The following is an 8,195-nucleotide window of genomic DNA, read 5'->3' on the forward strand; positions in this document are numbered from 1 at the left end:
ATACAGTTCCTCATGTTGTGGTGACCCCCAACCATAAAATTATTTTTGTTGCTACTTCATAACTGTAATTTTGCTACTGTTATGAATCGTAATGTAAATATCTGATATGCAGGATGTATTTTCATTGTTACAAATTGAACATAATTAAAGCATAGTGATGAATCACAAAAACAATATGTAATTATATATGTGTTTTCCGATGGTCTTAGGCGACCCCTGTGAAAGGGTCGTTCGACCCCCAAAGGGGTCACGACCCACAGGTTGGAGACCCACAGGTTGAGAACCGGTGCACTAGGGTCTCTGAAGAACTTGGGAATGTAGCAGCAGCTTTTCTCCTCTTCCAACCACCCCGCAGGGCGGCACGTGGGCCGGGGTGGCACGCAGCGCTCTCCAGTGTGGGCCTCTGACCACAGCCGCCTGCAGAGTTCAGCTCACCGCCTCTGTCCTGGGGCCGAGCAGAGTGCTGTGCCCAGAGCAGAGTCATCTGTCTGAATGAAAGGAGCTGCAGTAGACGACCTTGAGATTCCTGTCAGGACGAACACTCTGTATCGGCCTATCCCACTACAGCCTTGTGACTCCTTCCTTTCGAAGAAATAGAACTGGGTACCTCGCCTTGCTGGCTGTCAGACATTCCTCTCCACGGGGGGTGGCTCTCTCTATCTGGAGATGTTCTAAGCTTCGGTGCCTCTCGGTCGTCACAGACTCGGACCTTGACCATGTCGGCCAGGGCCATCAAGCGTAGAGGGAGGAGCAGCTTTTTCCTAACTGGCACAAAGTGGCCCCACTGGCCAGTGGCAGGGTGGCCCAGGGACTGGAATGCTTTCTGAAGTCTTCTTTAGGGGCCAAGAAAGGACTCACAGGCCTGCCCCACAGCTCAGCCTCAGCACAGAGACCGACAAGGCTGTGACGTCGTTGCGGAGTGAGGTGTGCAGAGGACAGGGCAGGAAGCCCTCCTCGTGGTGCTGAAAGGCCCGGCCACCGCCTCTTTCTGGACAGCGGGCGCCCGGCTGGGGAGGGGTCTTGGCTGCTGTTCCCCGCGTAGGTGGCCTTGCCATTCTGTTCGCGTGGGAGGCGGGGTCAGAGATGGAGAGGCCGCTCTGGCTGGGATTTCTCTTCTTTTCCCCCATTATCTGTCTACAGTGTTTTATGTGCAGACACTTTAGTGGAGAAGCCTTTTCAAAGACACCTCTTGCTGCTGATCCCTAGTGAAATCCCAGAGTAAATCATTCCAGGACCCCTCATCAGAATTCTTCATAAATACAACTGCAGGATGTGTGGGGAGAGCAGCCACCAGGGCATCCTGGGCCCCGACCTTTCCCGTGGGGAGGGGCCTCAGTTTCCCTGCGCACCATGATGTGTTGAGAATGCTTCCCTGGTGGTTTAGGATGTTGGCGAGGTGGTCGCCAAGAGGAGCCCTGGGGAGATTTCAGCTCTTGCTCCGCCGCCTGACGCTGGCCATACCTCACCCTTGCCCCAGGTGGAGGCAGCCAAGGGGCGTGTACTCTCTCCAGCTGGCCTAGGTGTCCGTTCTCAGGTCTCCTACGCCTGGGCCCACCCTCATCTGCCCCTCCCCCCTCCCCCCTTCCCAGCACTCCTCAGCTGCATCCTGCACATTGTGTCAATGGACGAGTCCTTGCCAGTGATCGGCTGGAAACAGGGCACTTCCAGGTAGTAGGCGGTAGCCATGGTCTGTGCCCTTCGGGGCTCTGTGTGCCGGAGACAAGCCGGAGACAGGAGCTGCTGACGGAGCTGCGCGGACTAGCTTCCATCAACCTCCATTGGCTCTCCGGGCCGCCGCCCTTTAGCACAGGGTGTAATGCCCACGCCAGTAACAGTGCCCTGCCCGCCCTTCAGGGCATATTTGCTTCTTGCAACACTTCCAGAAACGCACAGGAACTCCCAGACAGGAAGATTAGAGCTACCAGAAGTCCCACACAAACGGTTTTCAGGAACTGCAGAATGCGTGGATTGTTGAAATGCAAATTGGCAAAAGGCAGGGACAGCTCGTCCCTTCCACGAGGCCTTCTGGAGCCAGACTACCACTGGGGTGGGTGGGGCCAGTTTCTCAGGAATGCCCAAGGAGAGAGGCCCGCAAGCCCTGGCGCCCTTGCAGGTTTTCAGGGGCCACTGTAAGAGGCGCGTGACCCTGCCCTTTGCACATACTGGCTCTCACATTTGCTCTGTCATTTTAGCAGCAACCTATGGGTCTGTGATTTGCTGAGCTCCAACCATGCGCCCAGCCCTGTCCCAGGTATGGTGCTGGACAGCAGCCCTGCTCCCAGCCCCTGGAGGTTTGCTGGGGGAGCCTTCCCACCACAGGGGCTAAGTGCAGAGCGAGGCAGGGTGTGGCTGTGCTAAATGTGGGGCAATAAAGCCTTATCCCCCAGCACATCTCCTTCATGTGGGAGCAAGCTTCCCTGTAAGGTCTGAATCCAAGCAGATTTCCCCAGGGCCCCTCAGACAGCTGGGGTGTGTGTGTGTGTATGTGTGTGTGTGTGAGTGTGTGTCCCTTACAGGTTTCGAACAACAGGCAAGAAAAGGACCTAATTCTTGGCATTCAGGTACCTCCTGCTGCCCCCTTTGTACAGGAACCCCTGTACAGAGACAGCATGTCAGGCCTCAGCCACATGCCTGGACTCAGAAGACAGATCACTTCACCCCTCTATTCCCAGATGCAAACATCTCCTCCCACTGCTACTCCCCGCGAGCACGCTGAGCTCGGGGTCACCCCACACTCCCCCTGTTTGCCTGCATACTTAAATCCACCCAAATCAGACGCCCGCCTCTACCTGGTGTGCTTATTACAACTGCCCCCTCTCATCAATGAAAAAGGTTATGAACCCACAAAAGCACACAGACCAAGACAAGAGATTTCGACAAATTTAAGGAAGACAGGAAGTGAGTGAATAGCAGGTAACTTAGCAGAGGGATTCTGATGAGCAAGGTGCCGACTGAGCCTGCAAACCTGCCGGGGGCTCAGAGCTCAGGGGCCGAGGCACCATGAAGATTCAGGAGCAACACGCACACCGAGCCCCTGGATCTGGGTTTCTAAACACCATCGCTGACAAGTGCCAGGGCTCCCTGGACACTGGTGGATTCCAGGGCGGCGCAGAGAAAGTCCCCGGAGGCCAGAACAACTTCTGGTGCCAGCAGGCAAGGAAGTGCTGAAATAATGAGGGCATTTCGGAAACACACAGACACGATGGGGGGGGGGGGGACGGACCCACTGGCCGAATGCAGGACAATCTGAGCATCAAAATAAATAATAACAGTAGTGGGTTACAGCTCTTAGAATGAAATGCCCATCGATAAGCCAAGACATAAATAATAAATAGATAAAAGGTAAACAAACAGGGAGAAAGGAAAGCTCTTTCTCACAACAGAAAGCCAACTAAAAAATGCGCCGTCTGCCAACCAGCTGATGACACTGCAGGCAGGAACCATCGTGAGTGCGAACCTGGAGGTAAGCCCACCACGGAACGGGAACGCGGCAGTCACAGTCTCCAATAGCTCCCTGCAGGATACTTGTCAGTTACGGAGGGAAGCAGAGTAGCTTTGTGGTGGCGGGGCCTGGAAGCCACCACCTGAACAGGTGGCCGAGGCCGCGTCACCATCACACTGGCTGCTCCCCGAAGCCACGAACTGAAGACAGGGCGCCTCCTCCGTGGCATTCTTTCTAAAAGTGCGTAAGTTCAAATCACGAGGAAACATCAGACAAACCCAAACGGATCGACATTCTACAAAACAACTGGCCTGCACGGACTCTTCAAAAAAGTCAAGGCCTTGATAGACCAAGAAAGCTCCAGGGGACTAACGGGACATGACAACTAGAAGCAAAGTGTGGTCATCGAAGTCAGAAAACGAAACAACTCCAGCGCTAAAGGGCATGAGTGGGACAACAGGCAAAGTGTAAACGAGGCCTATAGGTTATATCATAGGACCTACCAGTGTTCACGTCCCAATTTTTTTTTTTAAATAGATTTTTATTGATTTCAGAGAGGGAGGAAGAGAGAGCAAGAGATAGAAACATCAATGATGAGAGAATCATTGACTGGCTGCCTTCTGCATGGCCCCCCAACTGGGGATCGAGCCCGCAACCTGGGCATGTGCCCTTGACCGGAATCGAACCTGGGACCCTTCAGTCCGCAGGCCAACACTCTATCCACCGAGCCAAACCGGCTAGGGCAACGTCCCAATTTTGATCATGAAGCTGGTTATGTCAGAGAATGTCCCTGCTTTTAGGAAAACACACAGAGTTATACAGGGTTGAAGTAGCATTCTTTTCTGCAACTGATCCTTCAAACAATCAAGAAAAAATAATTGTGCAGAGAATGCTGAAGCAAGCATGGTCAACGTTAGCACTGGGGGAATCCGGGTGGAGGGCATATAGGGATTCTCTGTATTGTCTTTGCAACTTTTCTGTAAGCTGATTTCTTTTTTTCAAAATAGAAAAGTAGGATTCGGTAACAACGTAATAATCTGACTAGAACTTTCACATAATTATAGTGAGAAGAGAAAGACAAGAACAAAATTCTTATCTATCATAATAGGAAGTCAGCAGACATCTAAAATCGATAGAATTTAAAAGAAACAGCTTAAAAGAACAGTATATTAAAAATTAGATAGACATTATATATATTAAAATATGGTGGCACACCAGGAAAAAACCTCAAAAAAAAAAAAGTGACAGCATTTCCTTTGAACCAGTTGACTGAGAAGCAAGGGGGCAAGGCATTGCTATGTTCTGCTATAGGCCTTTTAGTATTATTTAACTTGTGGTATTTTAAACTATCATTTAATTATTTCATATTATTTAATTTAATTTGTATTATTTAATTTTTGGTATTTTTAAAAATATATATATTCTATTGATTTTTTTACAGAGAGGAAGGGAGAGGGATAGAGAGCTAGAAACATCGATTCAGCTGCCTCCTGCACACCTCCTACTGGGGATGTGCCCGCAACCAAGGTACATGCCCTTGACGGGAATCGAACCTGGGACCTTTCAGTCTGCAGGCTGATGCTCTATCCACTGAGCCAAACTGGTCAGGGCTAATTTTTGGTATTTTTAAAGTGTATCTAATTTGTATGACTCCTTTTGGGAAAACTGGGTAGGCAGGTGGACCTAAATCTTTAGGGCCCAGCTCCCCACGGAGGGAGGAACCCAGCTTACCTTTGGAAATCCCATCAGCACCAAGGGCAGCTCACTGTGCCACCAAGTTTGAGTTCACTGTCACTTAGAGACACAGAACGCACGAGGTGGCAGTGGCTCCGGGACCACTTGCTCTCACACACTCACTCCGGAGATGAGGACACGGGGCCGTGGGGCAGAGGGTGAAATCCAAGTCCGCACAGGGCTGACAGCCCTTGGCCTCGTGGGACGACTGCATCCCAGAATCCTCAGCGGGGCAGCCACGGCACCAGGCACTCGTCCTAGCGGAGCGTGAGGCCACCCTTCCCTTTCCCGGGGTCCCTGCCGCGGACCTCTGGGACCCAAAAGGAACAGGCTCCAAGACACAAGCAGCAAAACGCTGAATTAAATTCCCCACCAGCACCAAAAACACTCCTCCCGCTGCTTACGCTGGGGACGTGAGAAGCCTGGCAAGGGAGCGGCGGTGCCTATGCCGCCATGTGACTGGGGCCGACCGTGTTCCTGAACCCCCCGGGGCTGGGTGCCGATAGGAAAGGCGTGGTCTTTGGAGAACACAAGGATAGTGTGATGCTGTAAGAACCCAGCAGGGTCTTTCCTCTAGAACGGGGGTGGGAAGGCACTGGGGGCGAGTTAATGAAATGTTTAACCAAATGGAGCAGGCTGATTTTTAAGTTGATATTTCTGTATGGCCCGCGAATGATGTTACCAATATCCAAATGGCCCTTGGCAGAAAAAAGGTCCCCCCGCCCCCGCTCTAGAAGCACCCCCAAGAGTGGGTGGAGGGCACAGGGCTGGCTGGCAGAGCCTCGGTTCCCATTTCCCTGCGGGGAGGCAAGGCTGCGAGGCAGGACACGATCGCCTGTCCCTGGGGCAGTCAGTCCCCTGTCCGCCTCAGCCCTCTGCTCAGGAGTCGGAGCACGGAACCTCGGAGGGAAAGGCCAGCACTGTTTTCTGGACACAACGGCAATCTCTGCCCTTTGCATGGTCTGTTTAGCTAGGCCGGCCACCACCTCGCTGTTATTATTTATAGTCTGTTTAAGGTCAACTTCTGATGATTCCCTTTGTAGGCAGAAGTTAGTGTTTGTTGTTTCACCCCAGCTCAGCTTCCTCCTGTCACCACGTATGCGTCAGGATCGCTGCCTGCTGCCCACAGGAGCTCCGAGTGCAGGGACAAATGCCCTCACCACCAGTTGCCACCCAATATGAGGACAGTTAAGTTTGCGCACAGAAGGGCTACGATCTGCAGAGAAGAGCCAGGATGGTCAGCCCAGGGCTTCCCGTCCGTCTCTGACCAAAGGCTGCCCACATCTCCACCCAGGGAGGTGGCTCTGACCACCTGCAAACCCGCGGTGTCCCCGGGGCCTCCCCTGAGGTTTCTACCTTTGATGGGCAGGGAGGTAATGAGCTCCCCAGGAGCCCTAATCCGCAGGGGCTCACCCAGGGCCGCCAGGGCCAACGGGTCATCTGGGGCTTGGCCAGGGACAGGAACAGGCACTGGAGTCTGCGGGGCCGTGCTGTTCCTGAATCACTCAACCCTTTGCCAATCCACATCCTTGGCTGTCAAATAGGGCACAATTCTTTGTCCTTCATTTGAGCAGAACAATTGTAAGAGAACAAACAACAAAAAATTTTGGCAGCAAACAGAAGGGACTAGGCGCTGTCAATTACTCAAGAAATTATTAAGACAGACAACAGACCTGTCTTATAAACATTACATTTGCTAAGAGACTAGACCTTAACTGTTACCAAGAGCAGAAGAGATGATAATTGTGTGACACAATGGGTCTTAGCTGATGCTACAATGGCAATCGTACTGCCATATAAACGTATCAAATCAATAGGCTGTACACCTTAAACATTCACAAGGCTGCTTGTCAAATATGTATCTCCACAAACAACAACAACAAAATAATAAAGGAAAAAAAAAAAAGAGAGAGAGGAATAAAAAATGCTCAAACCTGAGCAGGCAGCAGAATGGCCCGGAGGGCTTGCTGGAGACACCGCTCTCTGCCCCCTCCCCTCCCCGTTTCTGATTCGGTCGGAGTAAAGGTCAGCCGAGCATTTGCATGTCTAACAAGTTCCTGGCTGACCCTGACGCTGCTGGTCTGAGGACAACACGGAGAAACCCTGTCTGAAGGGCTGCAAAGGTGAGTGTGTTCTGCCCCGAGGATTTGGAGTATGTGTCGCAGGGAAAGGTGCGAATGTGTGGAAGAGACAGACAGACACACGCACCGATGACGTGGAGGGGCAGCCCTTCTAGAGATGGACACTAAATGCCGGAGGAGCCCAGGTCACTCAACAGGAAGTGGGTTATCAGGGAGGGCTGCACGGAGGAGGTGATCCTCAGGCAATCTGCAAAGAAGAGGCCTGCGGCAGGCCGGCACATGAAGCAGGGAGGACAGGTAAGACAGGGGACGGGTGCTGCTGGATCAAGGGCTGTTAATTAGTCCCAAGGCGAGAGCCCCAGTGGGGAGTCAAAGTAGAGAAACCTGGAAGGCGGGCGGGCCTTGGGGGGTCCAGGCAAGTTTGGGGATTTCCTCTGGGCCTCGGGAATCAATAAAGACTTTTAAGCACAGCAGGAAGTTTGGTAAAACATTTACCTTTCTGGGTCTTGGTTTCCTTGTCTGTAAGGGGGTGATGGGCAGAGGCTGGGGGAGGCCTTTTCAGCCCTGACAGCTATGACTCAGTGGGCCCAGGGGAGGGAGTGGTGTCACCCAGCCAGTGGCCTCACCCTGCTGGCAGGCCCTTGCAACGCACAGGGACCCTATGGCCAGGCACACAGGCTTGGTCTGTCTGTCCATCTGCTGTCTCCAGAACCCTGGCCCAGCCTGGGAAGTGGAGGCAGACCTGAGGTGTCACACACATTGCTAACCTCTCCTGCTCCCCGACCCCCCCCCCCCCCCCCCCGCCTGGGATTGTGTGGTGCTCACAATGGAAGGAAGAGGGTGTAGGAGGGAGGTCCCCGGGCTGACCCTGGTATTGTTCTCGGGCCAGAAGAAAGCTTCCTCCTGCCTGGCCTCTGCAGTGCCAGAAACAACGGTGT

At 52.9% G+C, this 8,195-nt stretch overlaps 1 protein-coding gene across 1 annotated transcript in view; it reads right to left on the reverse strand.

Annotated features, from left to right (window-relative positions):
* The window catches only part of CTIF (CBP80/20-dependent translation initiation factor), a 257,814-nt gene that overhangs the window by 139,997 nt on the left and 109,622 nt on the right, over positions 1-8,195 (reverse strand). The gene's annotated exons all lie outside the window — the stretch shown is intronic.

Source organism: Myotis brandtii, unplaced genomic scaffold (genome assembly GCF_000412655.1).
Source record: "Myotis brandtii unplaced genomic scaffold, ASM41265v1 scaffold833, whole genome shotgun sequence".
In the NCBI taxonomy this organism is placed as follows: domain Eukaryota; kingdom Metazoa; phylum Chordata; class Mammalia; order Chiroptera; family Vespertilionidae; genus Myotis; species Myotis brandtii.